The sequence below is a fragment of the Lepidochelys kempii genome, chromosome 5, assembly GCF_965140285.1.
Source record: "Lepidochelys kempii isolate rLepKem1 chromosome 5, rLepKem1.hap1, whole genome shotgun sequence".
Taxonomy (NCBI): Eukaryota; Metazoa; Chordata; order Testudines; family Cheloniidae; genus Lepidochelys; species Lepidochelys kempii.
Window position 1 is genome coordinate 19,181,055 of NC_136384.1, and position 27,164 is coordinate 19,208,218.

At 41.3% G+C, this 27,164-nt stretch overlaps 1 protein-coding gene across 5 annotated transcripts in view; it reads left to right on the forward strand.

The window, feature by feature from the left end:
- RAB27B (RAB27B, member RAS oncogene family) overlaps positions 1–27,164 on the forward strand; it is a 225,188-nt gene that overhangs the window by 153,446 nt on the left and 44,578 nt on the right. The window contains exon 1 of one of the 5 annotated variants that reach the window (XM_073343575.2): positions 18,624–18,756. The exons of the other annotated variants lie outside the window; for them this stretch is intronic. The gene's annotated coding sequence lies outside the window, so the exon portion shown is untranslated. Of the gene's footprint in view, positions 1–18,623; positions 18,757–27,164 lie in introns of those variants that run through there. 5 annotated transcript variants of the gene reach the window in all.

Below are 27,164 nucleotides of genomic sequence, written 5' to 3' on the forward strand. Positions count from 1 at the left end.
TTGTTTAAACGACATTGAACTGTACCTATGGATATGATTTTGTCACCATAAAATTAGGCAAAATTTACAGAGCAGTCATGGTAAAAATGTACAAAATCAGGGTATGGTCACGGCAGGGCTGAAGCCAAAGCTGGAGCCCTGCCACTGGGGGCTGAAGCCGGAGCCAAAGAAGTCACAGAGCTCTCTTAAAGTCACGGAATCTGTGACCTCCGTGACAAAAGCATATTCTTAACTATATTGTACTATCACTTTTCAAGCAGAATTCTTCACTGGAGGAGAGATGGTTCATATAATAATTAATTTTGAGAAAGTAACAGATTTTTTAGACAAAGGAAACACAGTGGGTCTAATTTACTTAGATTTCAATAAGGCGTTTGATACTGTGCCACATGGGGAATTATTAGTTAAATTGGAAAAGATGGGGATCAATATGAAAATTGAAAGTTGGATAAGGAATTGGTTAACAGGGAGACTACAGTGGGTCATACTGAAAGGTGAACTGTGAGACTGAAGGGAGGTTACCAGTGGAGTTCCTCAGGGATTGGTTTTGGGACCAATCTTATTTAATCTTTTTATTACTGACCTCTGCACAAAAAGTGGGAGTGTGCCAATAAAGTTTGCAGATGATACAAAGCTGGGAGGTATTGCCAATTTAGAGAGAGACTGGGATATCATACAGGAAGATCTGGATGACCTTGTAAACTGGAGTAATAGTAATAGGATGAAATTTAATAGTGAGAAGTGTAAGGTCATGCATTTAGGGATTAATAACAAGAATTTTAGTTATAAGCTGGGGACGCATCAATTATAGGTAACTGAGGAGGAGAAGGACCTTGGAGTATTGGTTGATCACAGGATGACTATGAGCCGCCAATGTGATATGGCAGTGAAAAAAGCTAATGCGGTCTTGGGATGCATTAGGCGAGGTATTTCCAGTAGAGATAAGTAGTTTTTAGTACCATTATACAAGGCACTGGTGAGACCTCACCTGGAATACTGTGTGCAGTTCTGGTCTCCCATGTTTAAGAAGGATGAATTCAAACTGGAACAGGTATGGAGAAGGGCTACTAGGATGATCCGAGGAATGGAAAACCTGTCTTATGAAAGGTTTCAGAGTAGCAGCCATGATAGTCTGTATTCGCAAAAAGAAAAGGAGTACTTGTGGCACCTTAGAGACTAACAAATTTATTTGAGCATAAGTGGACTGAATGCATCCGATGAAGTGAGCTGTAGCTCACGAAAGCTTATGCTCAAATAAATTTGTTAGTCTCTAAGGTGCCACAAGTACTCCTTTTCTTTTTGTCTTATGAAAGGAGACTCAAGGAGCTTGGCTTGTTTAGCCTAACCAAAAGAAGGTTGAGGGGAGATATGATTGTTCTCTATAAATATATCAGAGGGATAAATATTGGAGAGGGAAAGGAATTATTTAAGCTCAGTACCAATGTGGACACAAGAACAAATGGATATAAACTGGTCATCAGGAAGTTTAGACTTGAAATTAGACAAAGGTTTCTAACCATCAGAGGAGTGAAGTTTTGGAATAGCCTTCCAAGGGAAGCAGTGGGGGCAAAAGACCTATCCGGCTTTAAGATTAAACTCAATAAGTTTATGGAGGAGATAGTGTGATGGGATAACATGATTTTGGCAATTAATCAATCTTTAACTATTCAGGGTAAATAGGCCCAATGGCCTGTGATGGGATGTTAGATGGGTTGAGATCTGAGTTACTACAGAGAATTCTTTCCTGGGTATCTGGCTGGTGAATCTTGCCCATATGCTCAGAGTTCAGCTGATCACCATATTTGGGGTCGGGAAGGAATTTTCCTCCAGGGCAGATTGGAAGAGGCCCTGGAGGTTTTTTGCCTTCCTCTGCAGCATGGGGCACGGGTCACTTTCTGGCGGATGCTCTGCTCCTTGAAGTCTTTAAACCATGATTTGAAGACTGCAATAGCTCAGACATAGGTGAGAGGTTTATTGCAGGAGTGGGTGGGTGAGATTCTGTGGCCTGCATTGTGCAGGAGGTCAGACTAGATGATCATAATGGTCCCTTCTGACCTTAATATCTATGAATCTATGAATCATAATGGGAGGAAAGGTCAGACCATTTTCTAGTAATAAATGGTCGACGCTATGCAAATGTTGGAGAAGCCCTAATCTACTGCTTTATACTCAGGAAGAGCAAATAAATAGTGCATATACAAATTAGGAGACAGTGCTCTGGAGAGCAGCAAGACCTAGATTTAATAGTAGGGATAGTAAAAAAAATTCTGTTGAATAATAATACTAATTCATGCAGGGTAAAAAAATAAAATTAAACCAGTACCATAAAATTAAATGTGAAAAGCACTACAACTCATACAGTGTAAAAGAAGTTTGTCAGGTAAGTGGTTCCACACATTTTGGTTGCACCCCTTGTATTGGGGTGTGGCATTGCAGGCACATCCTGCCTCAGTTTACAAGGTTTGGCAGTCCGTCCAGAGCAGGCCATAAGATCAGCGGACAGTCCTTACAAGGTTAAACAATAACCAAATCAGAATCTTTCTGTCTAGGCCTTTAAACAAACAAACAAACAAACATAAAAGACAGTTGCAATGCTTTAAGCCCGAGACCTGACCTGGCCCAGGGGTTCTGGGTTAGCACTGAGGAGCTCCTTCTTGCCTTGGTTTCACCCAGCACTACTGTCAGAGGAAGTAGGCAATCCTTCTTAACTGGATTTGTGTCACCTCCTGTCCTTTCTAGGCCTCTGGTGGACTGAATCTTTCTGGTAGCCCAGGTTTTCCTTAAGCTGGGGATGCCTGGGGGTTGATGTCTGCAGCAGGAGGCCGAGACTTCCTGATAGATCCTGTAACAGTGTCTCTGATGTGACTGCATTTGGAAAATTGTAAATAGTTGTAGTTCCACAGTATAGAAACCAGAAACTTGGAAAACTGCAGGGGTGGGGGAAGGGGGGAGGTCGGACGGACGGACAGACACACACACACAAGAGTAACAAATATCACACAGAGATTCGAGGATGATTTGAGGAAGCTAAATTTACACACGTTATTCTAAACAGAAAAATGCTTATGATTAGAGAGACTGAAGGAGCTAAATGTATAGAAAAGATTAGAGCAGGACATGATTAGAGTATGCTCTGAAGAAAAGAAAGGAATTATTCACTGTCACAAGAAAGAAAGAGAAAGAAATAGCCTGAGAGTAAAGAAGGAAATCTTTTAACTAGATTTACAGTTAGAGGAAAATGGCAGTGTCAGAACTTGAGATGTTTCTGATAAGACAAGAGACATCATCGGTGCAGATGTCCAAGAACTGGTTAGATAAGACCTCAGTGAGAAGCTAGTGAGTGTGACATTGGCAACCAGGTGCCAGCTCAGGCCAAGGTCCCCCATGCCTCAATTCAATACTGACAAATACGTCAGTGAAATCAGTCTGGCTCACCTATGGGTTAGTATTGCTAAAAATAGGTATTAGAATTATAAGAATGTGTTTAGACTATTGAATGTTTGTAAGTTCCTGCATGCAGGGTTGTTGGAACGGGGGGGAACCAGGGGCCATGGCCCCAACACATTACCTGCCTTAAGGGCAAGAGATGGAGGGCACGGTTGTAGAGGAGCAAGTGGGAGGAGGGGCCTCTGGGGAAGAGGTGGAGCAGGTCAGGGACAAGGAAGAGCCATCAACACCTGGCAGACTAGAGTGGAACATCACAGAGACAAAAGACTTCATTGTCTGCTCGCCCCCAGTGAAGATGGGTCATGCAAATGAATTGCTTCCATTGGCTGAGTTTGCATTCAAAGCAGAAAGGAGGAAGGGTATAAATCCCCCTAACAGGAAGAATTGTATTTTTATGCTGCTTGGACTCTGGGAGGCAAGGACTTCTTGGCATAAGCAAAAGATCCCTAGTACTTAGCCTGAGTTAATCCTTAAGTACATATAGAGTGTGCTTATTATAGAAGTGTCTTTTACTTTTTGAAACTTGAGTTTGGAACTCATTCATGGGTATATATGTTTACCTGCTTTAACCTTCTAAATAACTCTCTTGTTTCCTTTTTCTATATAGTAAATCTTTAGATATTGGCTAAAAGCATTGCCTTTGATGTGAGACCTTAAGTGCAATTGGCCTGGGATAAACGATTGGTCCTTTGGGACTGGGAATAACCTGAATGTTGCTGTGATACTTGGTATATGGGATCATGTATCACAAAAGTAAGCTTGCGTGGTTGGCAAGACAGATCAGAGTACCCCAAGGGACTGTCTGTGACTCCACGTTAGGGCTGTTTTAGTGCCTGAGGAGTTTACACTTGCTAACTGGTTGGTGAAATCTAAATATAGTACTCACAACCAATTTGGGGTTTTTGCCCCGGTTCTTAACAGTGTGGCCTGAGGTTGGTACTCATGCTCTTGAGCCACTGCAGGACATCTTGACCATGAGTTTGTCTCCAAAATGAAGCAGTAAGACTGGGAAACTTACCTGGTCATTTTGGTCATGTTCTACTATCTGTTAAACCTTTTAATCTGAAGTGCTACAGGCCACTGTGTGTCAAAAGTTTGCAGCTCTCCCACTGCATTGCAGATTCTGTGGTCTGTTCCTTTTTGGCCAAATCTCCTTTTCCGTCTCTTCCTCCTAACTGGGCATCACTTCTTTCTACCCAGCAATCCCCTCCTCTTGCTTCTGTTGCTTATAGTCAGGTGCAATCTCCAGCACCTTCCTCAGCCACCTTTCCAGCCTCTCTAGCTTGTAGTAAGGCCATGTCTCTAACATATCCCTGTCCTATCCACTTAAATTGCTCCACATTCCTCTCTAATTTTTATGAGGCTCCCAGGGGGACTGCCACTCCTGTTCCCTCGCCAACTCTCCTAATTTCTTCATCAACCTCTTTTCCACAGATTTTTTTTCTGTAGCTGATTCCTCACACTTAGCTCACAATTTTCTCCATCATTAGAACTTTTCTGGCTGCTACAATGTACCTAAATTCCCCTAAATGTTGAAAAGGGATCAATAGTTGGTCCAAGCATTTACCACTAGGCTTCTTGTTGAGAGTGAGGTCAATATTCATTAATTCCAATTCATAAATCCAGGACCTCTGCCATATGAGTACACTGGGGAGTAGTTTGGTCTCTTTGTAGAAGTATTGACAGGTAGGTCAAATTGCTCATTATATTTTGTCACACATTACACTGTAGTCCTTGCTCACAGCAAATGATTATTTGGACTCTGTTAACAATAACATTATCTTGCAGTGGTTTCACAGAATTAGTCACAGATATATTTAGAGGTTCTTTTTGAGAAGATCATGATTTTATGGCAATCTTGTTAGATTAATCTTTACAATGAGTGAAGAGTTCCTCTTGCTCAGAACTCCATAGACTGAATAATATTTTCCATTGACCAGCAAAGTTTAAATAAAAAGCTCTCAGTTTCTAGGTATTAGAGATTTAATCTAGTTTAAAGCATTTTAGGTTTTTCCCATACTGCATGTGCCATCAAAAATGAGAGTATTAGGTGCAATGAAGGGATGCTTTTACAGTTAAAAAGGGATCCATTTGTGTGACATTCCCCGGGGTACAATCTGGATAGCTGAATAGCTGTGTCCCTTCAATTCTTCAACTTGGGGGGCCTTTTACACTGCTTTGCTGTGAGAGCAGCCACGTCGGGCCTGTTCATGCACAGCTTCAAGCATGCAAAATCACTCCCAACTGAATGACATGAGTGCTTCTAGCCAGCCACTCCTGAATTATATTGCAGAGTAATACCAGCAAACTCCAAGTCCCTGACTTGTTCCCAGAAATGTGTGTCTTTTTCTGCCCAGCACCCTCCTGGACAATACTAACTCACAGAAAATCCATCATTTTATTAATGACTGCACAAACCCTGTTATCTCAAATGGAGGTTCCCAAACACACACTGGTTTAGATGAAACAATTAAATAAGTTTATTAACTACAGAAAGATAGATTTTAAGTGATTACAAGCAATGAGGCATAAAAGTCAGAATTGGTTACAAAGAAACAAAAGGTAAAATGCTAACTAATACCTAACTTAACAAGCTTAGGCTATGTCTACACTAAAGACCTCACAGTGACGCAGCTGTACCGATGCGCTACTGTAAGATCTCTAGTGTAGCTGCTCTATGCCAACCAGAGAGCTCTCCCATCAACATAATTAAACCACCTCCAACAAGTAGTGGTAGCTATGTTGGCAGGAGAAGCTCTTCCACGAACATAGCATCGTGCACACTACCACTTATGCTGGTGAAACTTATGTCACTGAGGAAGGGTTTTTTTTCACACCCCTGAGCGACATACGTTTTGCCAACATAAGTGGCAGTGTACACGTGACCTAAGTGGATTTGAAGCAAAAAGTTTTTCCTCACTGTATGCTCACAACAGTCTGGCTAGATCTTTCAGCCAGGACCACTCCCCCAGTTCAGTTATGCTCTTTTGTCTGTCAAATTTTGTCTGTTGATGCCGTGAGAAGAGATGAAGGAAGAGAGATGATTTGTGTCCTCTGTTCTCACTTTTTATAGCATTTCTCTTCTTTGAAAATCATCTCCAGCTGGGGTTCTGGCAACAGTAAGTCTGTTTTGGATGGGAACTCCCAGCTATTTATTTGCCAACACGTAAATTTCTCACCTACACCCTTCTTCCTGCCAAAAAATAGCCGCTTACCCAGGTGATAGCCCATCTGATTTTGTTGACACCTGGCTGAGGTGTCAGTTTGCCTTTTGTCTCTGATGAACTAGTTTGTGCCTGCTTTTCTAACCTGGGAGCATGTCTCAGCAATGTCATACAGTAGAATCTTATAACTTTACATACAATGTTGATACACACATTTTACCAGGACAATAATGATCAGTGAATTATGAGTTTTTAAATGATACCTCACAAGGCATACTTTGTACAAAATTCATCATTGTCTTGTAAAAGTGGTGAACATAGGGTACAGACTGTCACAATTTGGTAATGTGTATGGGAGCAGATATGAGGAACTAACATAAAGGGGCTAATAGCTCATACAAAGCTACATTAGCACAGTCAACTGGTTACAGTTGGAACTGTTAGTCAGAAAATCTGGGTTCTATTCCTGGCTCTGCTGCAGACTCATGGGGTGGGGAGGATCTAAATTAAATCACTTTCATAGATTTTAATGCCAAAAAGAACCATTCTAATCATCTAGACTGACATCCTGAATAACACAGTGTATAGTTATTCATGCTGAAATCCCTGCATCAAACTCAGTAACTTGTGGTTGAACTGGAGCATATCAATTAGAAAAACATCCATTCCAAGATTTCAAGTGATGAAGAATCCACCATATCCGTTATTTCATCCACTGGAAATAGTCGTCCAACAATTAATTGCCCACAAAAGATTTGTACCTTGTTTCCAGTTTGAATTTGTCTAGCTTCAGCTTCCAGGCACCGGATCCTGTTAGGTCTTTGCCAAATTAGAGTCCTCTATTTGTTAACCTTCTATGGCTTAGTTAACCCTTCTATGGCTCAGTCTGTAAATGGGGATGGAGATAGTAATACTTCTCTCATAGGGGTGCTCTGAAGATTAATGTACATTGAATTATCTTTACAACATGGGCCAGATTCTTTGGTCTGCCAAAGAGACATGGTGAGGAATTTTCTGTTGGAAAACCATTCCATCAGAAATGCATCTTCCACAAAATATGTTGCTTAAATTATTGCTTAATATGCTACTGGAAGGAACTCAGATAGTATGATGACAAGAATGGTATAAAAATGAGTATAGACTAGACAATGAAAATTGTCAATGTTTCCAGAAGTTTTGATCTTTCTATTGGGAAAACCAAAACAAAAACTCCCAGGTTCCCCAGGATCTCCAGCTCCCTGGCAGCCCACCTGGTGTATCCCCACTTAAGTAAAAGCGTTGGCCAAAATGTTCAAATTTGAGTGCCTAAAGTCAGGCACCTGTGACAAAGTGTAGAGGTTGGCTGATAAATAAGAGATTACCAGATTTGTGCCTATTACATGGCTGACCTGGAATGAGTTATAAAAGGATGAGGGAAGATGGTAAAAGGAGGTTATCAATGACATGGGCTATAGAAGATATGCATTAGTCAAGTTTGGGGTTCAATAAGAGGAATTGGATGAAATTCTGTAGTCTATGTGTTACAGATAAGCCTGAATGATCTGATGGTCCCTTCTGGCCTCACAATCTATGGATCACAGGGTAATGCTGTGTCCTCTCTCTTCTCAAAGCTGGAAAGGCCTTGAGTAATTATCAACCAGTAGCTTGAGCTGATTGGTTCTGGTTTTGAGTTTGGGTTTTAAAACTACCGCAAGCCCTGAAGAGAGCGATGTGAAGAAACCTGTAACTGAGACTTTATTTTCCCCTCCCAGTTTGGTGAGTCTGTATGCTGGTTTACAGCCATCTACACTACTGAAAAATCAATTCCCTAAAACTGTACCATAAAACAACCAAAGTATTATTATCTTTATGTCGGAAACTGGGACAGAGAGAGGTTAAGGCCAGAAGTTGCCACCAGGAGTGGACAATGCTAAGCATCTGAAATAAAGTGGCCTGATTTTCAGACATGCTGAGCACCCATAACTTACATTGAAGTTAACAGGAGCAGCAGCCTCTGAACAGGCCATGTTGATTTAGAGGCTGAACTTTAGTCACTCAGGTTTTCCAATTTTGGCCCTAACTTCTCAGTGTCTTCATTTCCTCTCTAATGGAATGTTATTTGCCACCTTTGTAAAGTGCTTTGGGATACTTAGGTATTGGGCTTGATTTTCCATGGCTTTGCAATTTGTGTAGGATTGCCAAACCTCCAGGATTGTCCTGGAGTCTCCAGGAATTAAAGATTAATCTTTAATTAAAGATTATGTCATGTGATGAAATCTCCAGGAATTTGTCCAACCAAAGTTGGCAACCCTAATCTTGTGGAGTCATCTACTTCAGTAAAAAATGGATGTAAACTATCAATTCAGAAAGATATTGGAGGAATGGGGCAGCCGGGCAGGAGATACTCTTGTGCAGTGGCTGGTGTGTGTCTTGGAGGGGACTCAGGGGTCCATTTAAAGTGGCAGTCATCCTCTTTCTCCCTGAGAGCTGCAAAAGAAGCGGTCACACCAAAGCTGCAATGGTGCAGCAGCCTTCAGCACTAGCCCTGTAACTGGTGTGTGTGTCTCTGTGCTTAAAGGGGCAACACCTCAAAAGTACCTTTGGGATGCACTGTTCCAAGCCACTGCTGTGGGTATGGGGATACCCTTTAAGCTCCCAGCACCTTGTTGGTGTGGTTTCTAGCTGGTTGGGGAGAGGAGGAGCAGAGGCACCAATTTAAAAAACAGCATCCAAGGTGGCCAATTATTGCCCTGTACATTGCACAAGTGTTAATGACTCCAAAAGGTGCAAGCTGGTGGTGAATCAGGACCCAAATGTGTTACATAAGTGCCAAATTGCATAAGTGCCAAGCGCCTGTAGATAATGATGTAACATCTGAAATATGGTATGCTAATACTCTGCTCAGATTTTGAATGTTTCTCGGGTCTGATAGTAATGTGAATGTCTTGTAGCTGCATGGAAACTTTTTGGTTCTGCCTAATTTATCAAATCTGGGCCTTTCTTACAGCAAAGTTCATAACATGTTACATGGCACACTCTAGTTCTGATGACAATTGCTAGGGAGTGATGATAATTATTCAGTTTCTTTCTCTTTTACTCTGTCCTAATTAACTCAATGATTTAATCACTAAAACATCTCTAATTATGACATGTCTCAATCTGTCTGCAGGCAAAGTTACAAGAGGTCTTGTCTAAATATGGCAGTGAATAAATATGGTAGATTTTCTCTGCTGTTATTTATTGGCTCATATTCCCCATCTGCAAGTATCAGGACAGTCACTGATTTAGTCATGAAAATGTTTGTGAATGTCAAATATTTCACAGATAGTAGCCCAAATGTTTATTCAAAAACGTTTTCTGGAAGTGCACTACTAGGGCTGGTTGAAAATTTTCCATTTAAACTTTTTTCTGATGGAAATTTGGGGTTTCTATTAAATGGAAATTTTCATGGGAAGTGGATTCTTTCCTAAAAAAAAAAAATTGGTTTTTAATCTTGGGAGACAGGCCAGTCCTTGCCTACAGACAGCCCTGCAACCTGAAGCAAATACTCACCAACAACCACATACCACACAACAGAACCACTAACCCAGGAACTTATCCTTGCAACAAAGCCCGTTGCCAATTGTGCCCACATATCTATTCAGGGGACACCATCACAGGGCCTAATCACATCAGCCACACTATCAGAGGCTCGTTCACCTGCACATCCACCAATGTGATATATGCCATCATGTGCCAGCAATGCCCCTCTGCCATGTACATTGGTCAAACTGGACAGTCTCTATGTAAAAGAATAAATGGACACAAATCAGATGTCAAGAATTATAACATTCATAAACCAGTCGGAGAACACTTCAATCTCTCTGGTCACGCAATCACAGACATGAAGGTCGCTATCTTAAAACAAAAAAACTTCAAATCCAGACTCCAGCGAGAAACTGCTGAATTGGAATTCATTTGCAAATTGGATACTATTAATTTAGGCTTAAATAGAGACTGGGAGTGGCTAAGTCATTATGCAAGGTAGCCTGTTTCCTCTTGTTTTTTCCTCCCCCCCCCCCGATGTTCTGGTTTAACTTGGATTTAAACTTGAAGAGTGGTCACTTTGGATGAGCTATTACCAGCAGGAGAGTGAGTTTGTGTGTGTATGGGGGTGGGGGGGATGTGAGAAAACCTGGATTTGTGCAGGAAATAGCCCAACTTGATTGTCATGCGCATTGTGTAAAGAGTTGTCACTTTGGATGGGCTATCACCAGCAGGAGAGTGAATTTGTGTGGGGGGGTGGAGGGTGAGAAAACCTGGATTTGTGCTGGAAATGGCCCACCTGATGATCACTTTAGATAAGCTATTACCAGCAGGACAGTGGGGTGGGAGGAAGTATTGTTTCATATTCTCTGTGTATATATAAAGTCTGCTGCAGTTTCCACGATATGCATCTGATGAAGTGAGCTGTAGCTCATGAAAGCTTATGCTCAAATAAATTGGTTAGTCTCTAAGGTGCCACAAGTACTCCTTTTCTTTTTGCGAATACAGACTAACACGGCTGTTACTCTGAAACACAAAAACAGTTTGTGGCCAAACCATTTATTAGTTTCATCAGCTTTTGGATAAAAAATTTTGGTTTCCAAAGATGTGGCCTATCTAATGAGTCTGTTACCCAGAATTGATGCATTCACCCTGATTTTCAATCTAATGTATATTTTCTAAATTAAATAAATCTTGTTTTCAGAGAATTGGTTTTCAGATAGTGATTGTGAGTCAGGAATTGTTTGTTTGTTTATTTTTACAGTGCCCAGAAACATGCTAAATGCTTTACAGGACAAACAGAAAGATGCAGTTTATGTCTTGAGAATCTAACAATCAAATTTGAGAGGTGATGAGACAAGGGCAGATAGGAAACTATAAATCATGGGATAGAAGGGTAGAGAATAAAAATTACATCAGTGATATTGTGTCATTACTCGGTTTTTAGGCATGTGCATTTCTGGATGTTTAATTAATTATGCAGTGCCAACAATGCCCCTCTGCTATGTACATTGGCCAAACTGGACAGTCCCTACGTAAAAGGATAAATGGACACAAATCAGATATTAGGAATGGCAATATACAAAAACCTGTAGGAGAACACTTCAATCTCCCTGGACACACAATAGCAGATTTAAAGGTAGCCATCCTGCAGCAAAAAAAAAAAAGTCAGGACCAGACTTCAAAGAGAAACTGCTGATCTTGCAAATTTGACACCATCAGCTCAGGATTAAACAAAGACTGTGAATGGCTAGCCAACTACAAAAGCAGTTTCTCCTCCCTTGGTGTTCACACCTCAACTGCTAGAAGAGGGCTTCATCCTCCCTGACTGAACTAACCTCGTTATCCCTAGCCTGATTCTTGCTTGCATATTTATACCTGCCTCTGAAAATTTCCACTACATGCATCTGACGAAGTGGGTATTCACCCACGAAAGCTTATGCTCCAATACGTCTGTTAGTCTATAAGGTGCCACAGGACTCTTTGCCGCTTTTAATTAATTATTGATATTTTAATAATAATAATTATTGACTGACTTCTTAAAGGTATTGAGGAAGAAGTAAATCTTGTCTACATTAGAAAAGTTGCATTGATTTAATTACATTGATTTATAATCAGTCTAGCTAAACTGGTGCAAACCCCTAATGTACATACACTTAAACTAGTTCACCCCTTGCTTAATCTGTTTATCTTAATTTAGTAATTTACACTAACCTGATTTAAACCAGAATTAAACCAGTTTTAGGAGTTTGCTAATCATCAGTTTAACTAGATTGATTATAAATCAATTTAGCTTGCATCAGGAAATTACAAAATTAAGCTAAACGAATTCAAGCCAGAATTAAATTTGTTTGTGTGTGTCTTCACTAGGGGGTTTGCATTGGATTAACTAGATTGAATTAAAATTAATGTAATTATTTGAATGCAATTTTTTTCCAATGTAGAGCAAGCATTAAAGAGGGATTTGAATGGGGAGAAGATAGTGGTTTGGACCAGATAAAGGATAAGTGGTAGAGTAATATATGAGGGGAGAGAGATGGCTGAAAACTGCTCTTAAAGAGAAGGAAAACATATCTTAGGGTTCAGTCAGCAGTTGCCTGGGGACACTCAGTCAAATATGTGGGTACTCAAAGAAGAGATGAGATAATGTGTTTGTCTTTTAGTGTGGTGTAATATAACAATTAATGCAAATATCCTATTCAGAGGGATGATAAATTCGGACCCAAAACTTTCTTCTAAGAGGAGGTTCATTCAATACATGGGATCTATTTATTTATTTACTGGAGTCATTTTTTTTCAGTAATTGTTTAGTCACTGCTATGTACAGTATGACATTTCTCTTTATCTGGAAAGAAGAGGGTCCATACACATTTCCTGTTCTTGCAAATAATACTTAATTTTAATTAGCAGAGGCATAGACAGGAAACCGAGGTGGTCCTGGAGTGAGAGACATTCCTTTTGTTTAAGAGACCCAAAGGAAGCAGAACATATGGACTGTTACATCTACTCACAGCCAATTCAAACTAAACGAGAAAAGTTATCCAGAAATTAGAACTTTTTTGTGAAGGTACTTGACTCTAAAGTCTCCTGTCATAGCAGAGCATTTCCAGCAATATAAATGGAACTAGTAACCTGCAGAGTCAGTAAATGTATACGTGGCAGAATTGAAGCACTGTGAATTTTAAGCCAATTTGGAGAATGCTTTAAGGGATCATAGAGTGTCTATTTTGAAGCAGGTCTTACAGAAATGTTTGTCAACAGAGTTTGATTTCATCTGCTCACAAGCACTGCTTGTTACTGGATCAGTGGAGACTACAGGAAAAAAATGTACCAGGGGAAATGACCTATGGGAAGAGTGATGCATGCCACATGAGCGGAAGTGAGCAGCCAAAGTTGAATAGCTTTTGCTGATCACTGAGTTAATGAGTGTCATTTCACAGGTGAGCGGTGTTGGAACTGCCATAAAAAAGGACACACACAGCACTATGTGTCGAAGCCCAAATGAAACCAAAAGAATAAAGCTGTTTGGGCTGCGGGTGAGAGACCCTCTGCTAGTGGTAGTGACGGTGCAATTCTAAATGCAGCCAGTAAACAAACTCCAGATATCATTTACACAGAACTGTAAGGGGCTGGTTATCCCTCGGTCCTGGACATAGCCTGTGCATTTTGACCAATTGCCCAGAAGGATTATGGGAGTTTGCTTGCAGCTATTCCACTTTGCATGCATCTCTGAACCCACTCAATTACAAAAAACACAAACAAATAAAGAAAGCAGGGGTCCTGCATGTTCATGCTGCATACTAGAATCAGCCATCACCGTGTTGTTTGTGCTTCTTACTAAGGCAGGGAGCTCTCCATTGTTTTCTCTAGACATTCTAGAACAACGCACTGAGACCCTGCTACAACCTGCCCCCATCTGTTCAGCCCCTTTGCAGGTGAGAGCCCCACCTTCCATCAGAGACCTTTTGTTTCTCCAGCCACACCCCACATCTCTACAAAACAATAGCAGCTGCTCCACACAGTTTATCATGTAAATCTATTCAGGCCCCCAGCCAAGATCTACCAGGCCTGGGACATGAAGATTAAGTGGAGCATCTCTGGGTATGTCTACACTGCAGCACGGAGGTGGGATTCCCAGCGTGGTAGACAGACTCATGCTAACTTTACTCATGGGAGCGCATTAAAAAGAGCAGTGTGGATGTTGCTGCATGATTGGCGGCTCAGGCTAGCTGCCTGAGTTCAGACGGGGGGGATGTCAGGCAAGCTTGGACTTGGGTGGCTGCCTCCATCCATCTCAGCTTCACATTGTCCCCTACAGCACTCCTCCCACCTGAAAGCTACCCCCTGAGTGGGTCTCTGCCCCATTTCCTCCAGCTTTGAGCATTTCACTGCCTTCGTCTTCCATTGTATTGGTTTCTCACCTCTTTTCTTTCATATCCTTCTTGTTTTGTTCTTCTCCCTCTTAGTGTGTGTTCTCCCATCCCCCCATTTCTTTCAGTCCTGCTCCCTCACTTCTCTGCTCCCCCCACTTTCACCTGGAGCCCACTTCTCCCCAGCTGTATCTGCCTCTTCTCTTGCTCCCCTTCTCTCTGCCTGCCCTACTTCTCCCATTCTCTTTTTGCCCCTTTCTCCCCTGACTTATAACCCTACTCCTTCCCAACCTAGTTTATGCCCCACTATTCTCTCTCTCAATGAGATAAACAAGAATTATAATAGTTAATCCTAAAAAGGAGCATTAAAAGGGATATACAACTTCATGCTCTGGAGTTTACCCAAACTCTGTTAGATATTAGGATAATACACTCATGGGGGAGAGATTATCCAACTTCTACCTACTGTAGTGTTTCTTGTACCTTCCTCTGAAGCATCCTGTACTGGCTGCTGTCAGAGACAGGCTACTGGGCTAGATGGATCAAGGGTCTGATACAGTGTGGCAATTCCTATGCACCTCTTCTTTCCCACTGTTTTTGGCTCTTTGAGGGCAAGGAGATATGACAGGACGGCAGAGTTGAAGGACCCCAAAGAATTAAACACCAAAAGACTTTCATGGAGACCAAAAATGTGCCATAGGTACCACTGACTCGCCGTTGGGTCCAGCATTGTAAATAGAAAAGGCAAAAAGGCAAAATTCTAGCATTTCATCAATGCTAGTTCAAACCAGTTTCACCAGTGGCATTAATGGGCAAACATCAAGAGATACCAGTGGAGTTTTCCATGGGTAAGTCAGCAGTGAATTTGGCAGTTAGTTTTCTGATCTCCCACATACAGTTGTATTATATGCACAGTCCTCCTCAATCTACAGTATCTAGGTATTTATACCATGCTCATCACCATGCTATCTGAGCCCCGGTCAATTCTGAGCTCTGAACTCACACCAAAGATAATACTGTGTACACAATTATGCTATTATATGGAAGGCTGCAACTTTATCAATGAGTTCCAGGAAAACTATAACTCCTACTTGAAGATTTTTCATGAGAGCCCCAAGATACAATTACTTCCTTTTATGTATTAAGTAGAAAAATAAATAAAAAAAGGAAGAAAGCGAGATAATCAAAACACTTATTTCTTATTTACTGTTACTGGTTTTCCTTTCCCACAGCTCTGCCTCTCTCTCCTACTCGTTTTTTCTTTTTAAAATGGAGAAAACCTTTGCTTGGGGTCTCACATGTCCCAGTTGATAGCAGTGTGATGCACATTTCTTCATCCTACCACCAAACTTCCCTCCACAGCATTGCATAATATACTGATCTAAAATACATTTCACTACATTGAGTGGACTAAGATGAGGCCAGCAAATTCATTTTAAATTGTGCTAGGAGATGGACTTGACCCCAGGTCTCAGAAGTTGAAAAGTGAATGTGCATTAACTCATAGTGTAAACCGGCCTCCTTGATCTTCTCCTTCTCTCATTTGTTATCATCATATTTCCCAGTGTTTGTCATATAGTTTGCTTTCGGCTACATCATACTGTAACAACTTTATAGCATGGCCTAAAGCAAACTATATTCAGAGATTCTATGACCAGAAGAGACCATTGTGATTATGTAGTCTGAGTTCCTCATGATACTCTAATTTGTTCTGAATGTAATAGTTATTATGCTGATTGATTACAATATAGTGAGGCTATGCAATATATAGACCCCTTATCCATGCCCTAACTAGTGACTTTGTATACTTAGTGGGACAGTATTCCATAAGAATATGCTTTATCCTCCCATATTGACTAGTTAGAAAGTTAGGCAATGCTTTAGATAGAAATATATTTATTATTTATATTATAGTAGAAACATCTAGAGTCCTCAAGCAGGTCAGGACCCCGACCTGTGCTAGATGCTGTATATATGTTTTATAAATGACAGTCTGTGTCCCAAAGATCTTATAATCTAAAAGACTGTTATTCCCTAATGATTTCAGAGACTGATAAGCAGTAGATGAATGGGTTGAATATTTAGGGCAATGCTTTGTTCTGAATCTTTCAGCCCTTACTTCTGATTATACTACAATCCCCCTTCTTTCTCAGAAACACACCTGTATTACAGAATCCTGCTGCCACCCCCAGAGATTACAGATCAATGTTGGACACACAGACATGAAAGCTGGGTCTCCCACAAACTGAGACTAACTATGTTCTGAGACTGAGCTGCAAGCTGTTCCTTTCTGCTTGCATTCTGTCTTATTTCCTTCTGGGATACCACAAAGAACAACTCAAGGACTTATATTAATACTAAGAAAGTCTCCTTTTAGAAGTCTAAACGATCTGGGGAAAGGGGGTAAACAGTGAGGTGGAATAACTTGCAGATGATACAAAATTACTCAAGATAGTTAAGTCCAAAGCAGACTGCTAAAAGTTACAAAAAGAAACTCACTAAACTGGGTGACTGGGCAACAAAATGTCAAATGAAATTCAATGTTGATAAATGCAGAGTAATGCATAATCCCAACTACACATACAAAATGATGGGGTCTAAATTAGCTGTTACCACTCAAGAAAGAGATCTTGGAGTCACTGAGGATAGTTTTCGGAAAACATCTGCTCAGTGTTCAGTGGTAGTAAACAAGCAAACAAAAAAGCTAACAAAATGTTAGGAACCATTAGGAAAGAGATACATAACATAGTAAATATCATAATGCCACTATATAAATCCTTGGTACACCCACATCTTGATTACTGCATGCAGTTCTGGTCACCCCATCTGCAAGAAAGATATATTAGAAATTGAAAAAGTACAGAGAAGGGCAACAAAAATGATTAAGGTTATGAAAAGCTTCCATATGAATAGAGATGAGAAAGGCTAGGACTGTCCAGTTTGGAAAAGAGATGACTAACGGGGGTAATGATAGAGGTCTAGATAATCATGAATAGTGTGGAGAAAGTGAATAAGGAAGTGTTATTTACCCCTTCACATAACAAAATAACTGGGGGTCACCCAATGAAACTAATCAAGGAAATAAGGCTTCACCCTTTGCTCTGCTATTACAGATCTTTTGACTATTTTCCTTTTAATGGGGATATAACAGTCCAGGAAAATGTTTTTTTGACTTTATTTTGTTTTACTAAAGCGGTGGCCATTTGAACACAATCTATATATGGTGCCAGTTGTGGAGCGGATGATATGCATACCTCTCAACTTTACTACAGTTGGAGAGAAATTTTGCTCCCAAAATTGCCAACATTTTACACAAATTTGGTACCCCCTTGCTTTTATTGTAGAAAATAATTTAAATCAGACATAAAGAGTCAGGGACCAGAGATTATCGGAAGAGTCATTCACACTAAAGAAAGGGATATCATAGCATTTTAAAAAAAGAAAAGGAGTACTAGTGGCACCTTAGAGACTAAACAATTTATTTGAGCATAAGCTTTCGTGCATCTGATGAAGTGAGCTGTAGCTCACGAAAGCTCATGCTCAAATAAATTGGTTAGTCTCTAAGGTGCCACAAGTACTCCTTTTCTTTTTGCGAATATAGTCGAACACGGCTGCTACTCTGAAACATAGCATTTTAAGTTTCCTACATGAATAATCTTTGGTGTCTCTTGGGTCTTTATCACCCACTGCACCCCATGTTTGGCCTTTAGCAGGCTCAGAGGTCTGGTGGTAATGCGACAAACCATATAGTTACATAGAAACAATTGTTAAAAGCAACACAGAGTATTACAAACACAGAAAGTAACCCTGAATGAACTGGTGCAAAATTACCAACCCAAGCATACTAAGTGGTATCTCTCTATCTAGATACTAGACTGCTAGGTTAATCAATGCAACCCCTCCATGTGCTAAAAAAGGGACTTAAATTGCTGCAGATAACCTGTGGCAGCTGATCCCATTTTATTAAGCCTGACACTGCTACCACACAGCTGTTAGCTTGTGTGCAGAACATCAAACAGGGCAGAGCCTTTAACAAAGGGCAGAGTGTGTATTTTAGCAGTTAGTGCCTGCAGTTGAGTCACAAGCAAGGTTTGCCCGAGGTTAGTTCCTAACATCCGTGTACAGGCGCTCAGGGCACGCCTTCTTCTCATACAAGCCTTTCAGACAGAAGCCTTGTGAGGCTCGCTCCCAGGGGTGGTGCTAAAACAAACTTCAACTCCTTCACTGCCCTGACAGCAGCGGGATCTACCTAATCGCTCGGGATTATCGGAGTAAGTTTCTTGGCTTGCGCTTTTAAACTTTTCCAACAAAAAGTGGGTTATGGGGGGAGGGTTTGCCTAGGAGGAGTTGAGTGCGGGACGGAAAGGTAAAGCAAACATCGGTCCCTGAAATCTGACACCCAAGTTCACACGCTGGTGAGTCTGGCAAGCAGGCGAGAGAGAGTGCTTGCTGGAATGGACTCACACTCATCTAGCATGTTTATAACTGCTCGGGAACTGTGTGAAAAGGAAGTTAGGCCTAAAATGGCAAACAGCTGTTCTTATGTCTTTGCTTCTTCTACCCTTTGGTCATTTCAGATTATATTGTAAAGGGTTTTTTTGGTTTGGTTTGATTTTTGTTTTTCAAAGTTGACGCTTTTCTAAGGCATATGGATTTATATGCCAGCAGGTACCCATCTTCAGCAATAGGTCACCAGACCCTGTTACTTGGTGCCCTCTGCTTAATATTTGCACATCAAACAGCTGGCTTGAAAAAGCATGGAGGTGTCAATGCTTCCATTTTCTTGCTGTTAGAAATTTCATGTGTGCTTTCTGAAGAGCTCTAAGGAAAATGAAAAGAGATAGGCACAATGTTTTCCAGATTCTTTAAACTTTTATTATGAATTTAGTTGTGGATCCCCCCCGCAAATTTGCCCCACTTTATTGTTTGACTTTTGTATATGGTTTTATAACTTACAGCACTCCGGTATTTTCTGAAGGCTGATAAGGTTCTGCTTTACTTCAATAAGAGGTTACTGCTGATGTTTGCTGAAGCGTTCATGTTCTGTTCTGCCTCCAGTTTTAAATAAGACTTTTTTGTCGTGGCAGGCAGTTGTTTTTACTCACTGTCGATGGTGATTGTAGTTAAGTACCAGCACTCTTATAGCACTAGACAACCATTTAGTCCTCAGTTATGCCTCATGGAAGTCAGTAGGATTGCATGACGTGTAAATGGAGCAGAACTGGTCTCCCTAGTTCTGTGTTGTTTAAAATGTAGGACGGTTAAGGGCAAGGTCTGCTGATGGGTAGTCTGGATTTACATCAAGTTTAGCTGAAGGATGCTGATGGATTTACAGCAAGTTTTACATGGGCATAAAAGGAAGAAGAAATCTGCTTCTAGTTTAGAGTGGCTAGTTTTTGTGTATAAAATGTGAGCAGTTCAGTTCAAATTGTGGCTTGCATACCAAAATGGACATTGTTCAGCAGCAGGAATTTATTCCAGACACAACATGGAGAGAGGGCAAGGTTTTAGAATGCAGGAATGGGAGACAGTCAATGTATTAAGAGGTTTTCCTGGGGAGCAGAGAGGTTTCCTCACAATCAATAGCGAGTTGCTTCACAATAATGAAAAGGTTATATTGATTCTGCTACTCTGAAGGGCTATTTGAGTTTCACCATTACTGCTCACGAGGGGACCATGCAAACTTTCAGTAGAAATTAGATTATCCTAATCTCCTGGCAGTTGTCACTTCAATGGGCACTGGCAAGGCTGACGGTGCACAAAATGTTTCATTTCCCTCTCCCCCATCTTTTTGGCTCAGTTAGCTTTCCAAATAAAAAATAAACCATAATTCAGAGATCCACTTAGAATAACCCTAGAGTGCTGGGTTTGTTGTGGAGGGTCATAATCTTAGTGTGGGCTGGACAGGATTGAGTGTCATGGGGTTTTAGTAAAAGACGTTGGACCAGTCTGTGTGTATGTGTATCTATGTAGATGGATATGGATATAACTAATTAAATTTTAGAGGCAGGAGTGGACACATTTATGTATGTCTAAATAAATTAAGTTAAATATCATGCCAGCTGTCATCTACTCTGGAAATCTGTTCTGGAGGAAGGAGATATGTGAAACTGACAAGTGATCTCTAGAGAATTCCTGTCCATTTCAATCTCAACAGGCTCAGAAGGAGCAGAACAGCCAGGAGTACAGGAGAAGAGGTGCAAATACAGTTTGGCAACTCAGGCTATGTCTACGCTACTGCAGTAAATCGACCTAGGCTGTGCAACTCCAGCTATGTGAATAGCATAGCTGGAGTCGCTGTATCTTGGGTCGAGTTACTGTGGGGGTCTATGGGAGAAAATCTCTTGTCGACTTACCTTACTCTTCTGGTCGGGGATAGAGTACAGGGGTCCACTGGAAAGTGATCTGCAGTTGATTTAGCAGGTCTAGTAAAGACCCACCAAATCGACTGCTGGTGGATCGATCTCAGAACATCAATCCCCACTGTAGTGTAGACCTGCACTCAGTGCCCTACCGTGCACTGAGCAGCTCAGAGCTGGGATTTTAACACTGTGGTAGGCTGATAGTGTTTGTGTTTTGTTTTGTTTTTCATTAAAAGGTGTGATGTAGATGTATCCACCTATAAAACAGATTTAATGTATTTGTGGGACATCTTACATTTTGAGCAGCCCAATTCATTCCTTTGAAGCAGCTGATCTCTTGGGGGTGTGGGGTGGGAAGAGGCTGCTTGCATGTTTCAAGAATCAATTTCCTGTTCTGCTGAGATGAAATCTGTAATACATTCACTCGGAGGTACAGGGTCATTCCGAATTAGGGGCAAGAGAGACCGTAGTTGCAAAACCAGAACACGGTACTCTTATTTTAGAATAAAACCATCCATACAAGGAATTATTCCAGAATAGCTATTCCTGACTAACTCCATGTGTAGGCAAACCCACAGAATACCAAATTCTGCTGTCATTAACACTTCTTCTGCTCAATGCTGGGAGAATGAGTAAAGTTAGAATATAGCGTGGCATGTACAATACAAGAAAATCAGCTAACTAGAAGAAAAATACACGGCTTTTTGTTCACAATGTAACTGATTGAGAAATATTATTGCCACAACATATCAGTTTAGAGTAAATGGGCACAGTTTCCGATAGCATTTCATGCACTTACACCACAACAAAACATATTTAGTCTTTTCAACGCTAAAGCAGAGCTCCTAGCTATAACCTCAGGCTGCAGTCTGTTTGTGTGTGTTTGGGAAGGAGTAGAACTAGTTCATTATTTTCTATCCTTCCTGAACTCTGTTATAGGATCTCTTAAACTAATTGTGCACATCAATCACCCAAGGGTAAAATAAATCACATGCTTTCAGACATGTGAAAAGAAAGGGCTGGAGCTATGCCCATTGAGACCAGCTGAGGATCTGTCCCAAAACATTTTTAATTCTTGCTTCAGACTTTTTAAAAACAGGAGATAGTTTTCCCAAGCTCCAGACACTCAACTGAGCAAAAAATTTCAGTGTGGCGCAATGCTCTCAAAAATCAGGGGTTGCATGTGAAGGCTAAAGAAGCCAGAGTTGGTAGCCCTGCATACAGAATGTTTGCAGGTCCGGCTCAGTTGTGATGTTGATAAAGTTTGAACAGCTGTAGAGATAAGCAACAGCTCTCATGGCACTGCACTTTATGTTTGCATTCAGAGAAACAACACTATAAATACACCTGCTGACAAATCTGCATCAGGATGTAGCAACCCATTTAAAATGTCCTCATAAACGTTCCCTTAGTGTACCTAGAAATTCCGAGGGTAGACACTCAATGTGCTTGCTGCCAGAGTACATTAATTTAGATGTAGAGGTTGCTATTTATCAAACGGCATGATTAAGAACTTCTGGTAAAATACATTGCCCCTAAAAAATTACAGTTGTGCACTATGTGGTATATCCTATGCCTTTCAACACCCATGATTTCTATCGGTCTAAAAGCTATAATAATAGCATAGAGTGGAATTAAGTCCTGATGTGAGACTCTCTACAGTCTTGTTTTGTTTTTTCAGTGCTGAACCTTTAAATTTCTGAGCTCACCCGATGAGCACAGTACAGCTATACTTTGTTTTCAGATTTGCTGTAGAGACTACACACTCTCTGCTCTTTCTCCTAGAGCCTTGACTTTTGTTTTTTCTTTTGGGTTGTTTTCCCTCTTCAATCTAAAATGAATGTATGTGTTTTGCAATTGTACATGGAACCATGAATGCAATAGCATTTGCTTCAGTGGATTTATAGCAAGGATGAATTTGGCCCCAAGTGTGTTAGAAAAGAGTCTTTTTTTTTTTTTCCTTCTCATTTACCGCTATCCCTTTGTATGTGGCTTACTATGCTGTATTACAATACAAATCTGCAAAGGGTCTTTATTTTAGCGAATGGTGTTTTATTAAATGACAGATTTAATAGCTGACTTGAAAGAATGAGGAGATAGAAATGCTTCTGTGGGTTAAACCACAGCACATTCAGAATGCAATAAATGATTCCTTGGTGGATCAACAGATAATGGACTATATGCTTGTAGGGGTTTTTTAGGTGAACTCTACATTTTCTGTACCAAAGGAGTATCTAAGATGTTGGCTTCCATTTAAACCGTAGGGAATTGTTTGGTTCCCAGATATCTAACACAGCCAGTTGATTGTCACAAGGGTTCTAGTGTCAGGAAGGATTTGGCAGTAGGGAGGTGGAGCAAATTTGCTAATCTTCCCTGAAGCAGGTCCTGACTCACTTCACCTCCCTGCAGTCACAATCTTTCACTGATCTCAAATCTACCTGCCCAAGGAACCTGCATCTCCACCCTTGGCTTGGGCAATTAGCCAGGTGAGACCAAAAAATGGATGTTTCTGGAGGTTAGAGAGGGAGCGACTGGATGCAGACTTCAAGAGCCTGGTTCTCCTGTCACTGACACCTGTATCTATCTGCAGTAGCTCTACTGAAGTCAAGGTGGTTCCACTGTTGTAAAACTGGCATAAGTGAAAACAGGGCCCGGGATCTGGCTGGCAGCAGGTAGGAGAAGCTGTGGATGGGAGACAGAGTTTAGGTTGCAGTTGTTGGTGCGTGGGGCCCATGCTTTTCTGCACTGGAGAAAGATGGTCAACATGTTAGGGGTTAGTTCTAGGATACGCTGAAAGATTTTTACCTTCATTGCCTCTGTGCAGCTCACTGAGAAGCACTGTAAAGAGTTAAGCATTCCGCATTAAGCGGGTTTTTTTGTTGTTTTGTTCTCAGCACTGAAAAGAGTTAAGCAAACATTCTGGTATAGTCATTTGTCTGCAGAATGGAAAATTTTATATATATATAAACTCCTAAGAATTTTTCACTGAATAATCAAATTGCTTGAATATTCATGTGGGGCTCCCATAGAATGGAGAAATAACTGACTATTTCAAAAGTGATGACTTAAAGGCATAAAAGACATCAGTGCTTTAGAATTCACTCCTGACTAAAATGCCACTACCAGTGAGAAACCTCCTTCATTATGTGCAGTCCTTTAAGAGTCACACTAAATGGGAGAAGATTATTTGACAAGCCAAACAATTTTGATCGCTATTGTTCATTTTTATTTAAACAGAACAATACAGGAAATCAGACTAACAGCCATGTTAGTCTGTATTCGCAAAAAGAAAAGGAGTACTAGTGGCACCTTAGAGACTAACCAATTTATTTGAGCATAAGCTTTCGTGAGCTACAGCTCACTTCATCTGATGCATACTGTGGAAAGCGTAGATCTTTTATACACACAAAGCATGAAAAAATACCTCCCCCGACCCCACTCTCCTGCTGGCAATAGCTTATCTAAAGTGACCACTCTCCTTACAATGTGTATGATAATCAAAGTGGGCCATTTCCAGCACAAATCCAGGGTTTAACAAGAACGTCGGGGGGGGGGGGGGGGGAGGAAAAAACAAGGGGAAATAGGTTACCTTGCATAATGACTTAGCCACTCCCAGTCTCTATTCAAGCCTAAGTTAATTGTATCCAATTTGCAAAGGAATTCCAATTCAACAGTTTCTCGCTGGAGTCTGGATTTGAAGGTTTTTTTTGTTGAAGAATTGCAACTTTCATATCTGTAATCGCGTGACCGGAGAGATTGAAGTGTTCTCTGACTGGTTTATGAATGTTATAAATTCTTGACATCTGATTTACGTCCATTTATTCTTTTACGTAGAGACTGTCCAGTTTGACCAATGTACATGGCAGAGGGGCATTGCTGGCACATGATGGCATATATCACATTGATGGATGTGCAGGTATACGAACCTCTGATAGTGTGGCTGATGTGATTAGGCCCTGTGATGGTGTCCCCTGAATAGATATGTGGGCACAGTTGGCAATGAGCTTTGTTGCAAGGATAGGTTCCTGGGTTAGTGGTTCTCTTATATGGTATGTGGTTGCTGGTGAGTATTTGCTTCAGGTTGGGGGTTGTCTGTAGGCAAGGACTGGCCTGTCTCCCAGGATTTGTGAGAGTGTTGGGTCATTCTTTAGGATAGGTTGTAGATCCTTAATAATGCGTTGGAGGGGTTTTAGTTGGGGGCTGAAGGTGACAGCTAGTGGCGTTCTGTTATTTTCTTTGTTAGGCCTGTCCTGTAGTAGGTGACTTCTGGGAACTCTTCTGGCTCTATCAATCTGTTTCTTCACTTCCGCAGGTGGGTACTGTAGTTGTAAGAAAGCTTGACAGAGATCTTGTAGGTGTTTGCCTCTGTCTGAGGGGTTGGAGCAAATGCAGTTGTATCGCAGAGCTTGGCTGTAGACGATGGATCGTGTGGTGTGGTCAGGGTGAAAGCTGGAGGCATGTAGGTAGGAATAGCGGTCAGTAGATTTCCGGTATAGGGTGGTGTTTGTGACCATTGTTTATTAGCACTGTAGCGTCCAGGAAGTGGATCTCTTGTGTGGACTGGACCAGGCTGAGGTTGATGGTGGGATGGAAATTGTTGAAATCATGGTGGACTTCCTCAAGGGCTTCTTTTCCATGGGTCCAGAGGATGAAGATGTCATCAATATAGCGCAAGTAGAGTAGGGGCGTTAGGGGACGAGAGCTGAGAAAGCGTTGTTCTAAATCAGCCATAAAAATGTTGGCATATTGTGGGGCCATGCGGGTACCCATAGCAGTGCTGCTGATCTGAAGGTATACATTGTCCCCAAATGTGAAATAGTTATGGGTAAGGACAAAGTCACAAAGTTCAGCCACCAGGTTTGCCGTGACATTATCAGGGATAGTGTTCTTGACGGTTTGTAGTCCGTCTTTGTGTGGAATGTTGGTGTAGAGGGCTTCTACATCCATAGTGGCCAGGATGGTGTTATCAAGAAGATCACCGATGGGTTGTAGTTTCCTCAGGAAGTCAGTGGTGTCTTGAAGGTAGCTGGGAGTGCTGGTAGTGTAGGCCCTGAGGAGGGAGTCTACATAGCCAGACAATCCTGCTGTCAGGGTGACTGAGATCCAGGTTTATGGATCTTGAATAGTAGATAGAATATCCCAGGTCGGAGTTCCAGGGGTGTGTCTGTGCAGATTTGATCTTGTGCTTTTTCAGAGAGTTTCTTGAGCAAATGCTGTAGTTTCTTTTGGTTTCTCTCAGTGGGATCAGAGGGTAATGGCTTGTAGAAAGTGGTGTTGGAAAGCAGCCGAGCAGCCTCTTGTTCATATTCCGACCTATTCATGATGACAACAGCACCTCCTTTGTCAGCCTTTTTGATTATGATGTCAGAGTTGTTTCTGAGGCTGTGGATGGCATTGTGTTCCGCACGGCTGAGGCAAGTGATGGGGCTTTTCTACAATTTCAGCCCGTCCATGTTGGCGGAAGCACTCTATGAAGAAGTCCAGTCTGCTGTTTTGACCTTCAGGAGGAGTCCACCTAGAATCTTTCTTTTTGTAGTGTTAGTAGGAAGGTCTCTGTGGATTAGTATGTTGTTCAGAGGTATGTTGGAAATATTCCTTGAGTCGGAGACATCGAAAATAGGATTCTAGGTCACCACAGAACTGTATCATGTTCATGGGGGTGGAGGGGCAGAAGGAGAGGCCCCGAGATAGGACAGCTGCTTCTGCTGGGCTGAGAGTATAGTTGAATAGGTTAACAATATTGCTGGGTGGGACGAGGGAACCATTGCTGTGGCCCCTTGTGGCATGTAGTAGTTTAGAAAGTTTAGTCTCCTTTTTCTTTTGTAGAGAAGCAAAGTGTGTGTTGTAAATGGCTTGTCTAGTTTTAGTAAAGTCCAGCCACAAGGAAGTTTGTGTGGAAGGTTGTGTTTTTATTAGAGTATCCATTTTTGAGAGCTCATTCTTAATCTTTCCCTGTTTGCTGTAGAGGATGTTGATCAGGTGATTCCGCAGTTTCTTTGAGAGCGTGTGGCACAAGCTGCCAGCATAGTCTGTGTGGTATGTAGATTGTAATGGATTTTTTACCTTCAGTCCTTTTGGTACGATGTCCATCTGTTTGCATTTGGAAAGGAAGATGATGCCTGTCTGTATCTGTACAAGTTTTTTCATGCAGTTGATAGATTTCCACTCCATATGGCTAAATACATTGCCTTGCATAATGACAGGTTTGAGAGTAACAGCCGTGTTAGTCTGTATTCGCAAAAAGAAAAGGAGGACTTGTGGCACCTTAGAGACTAACAAATTTATTTGAGCATAAGCTTTTGTGAGCTACAGCTCAC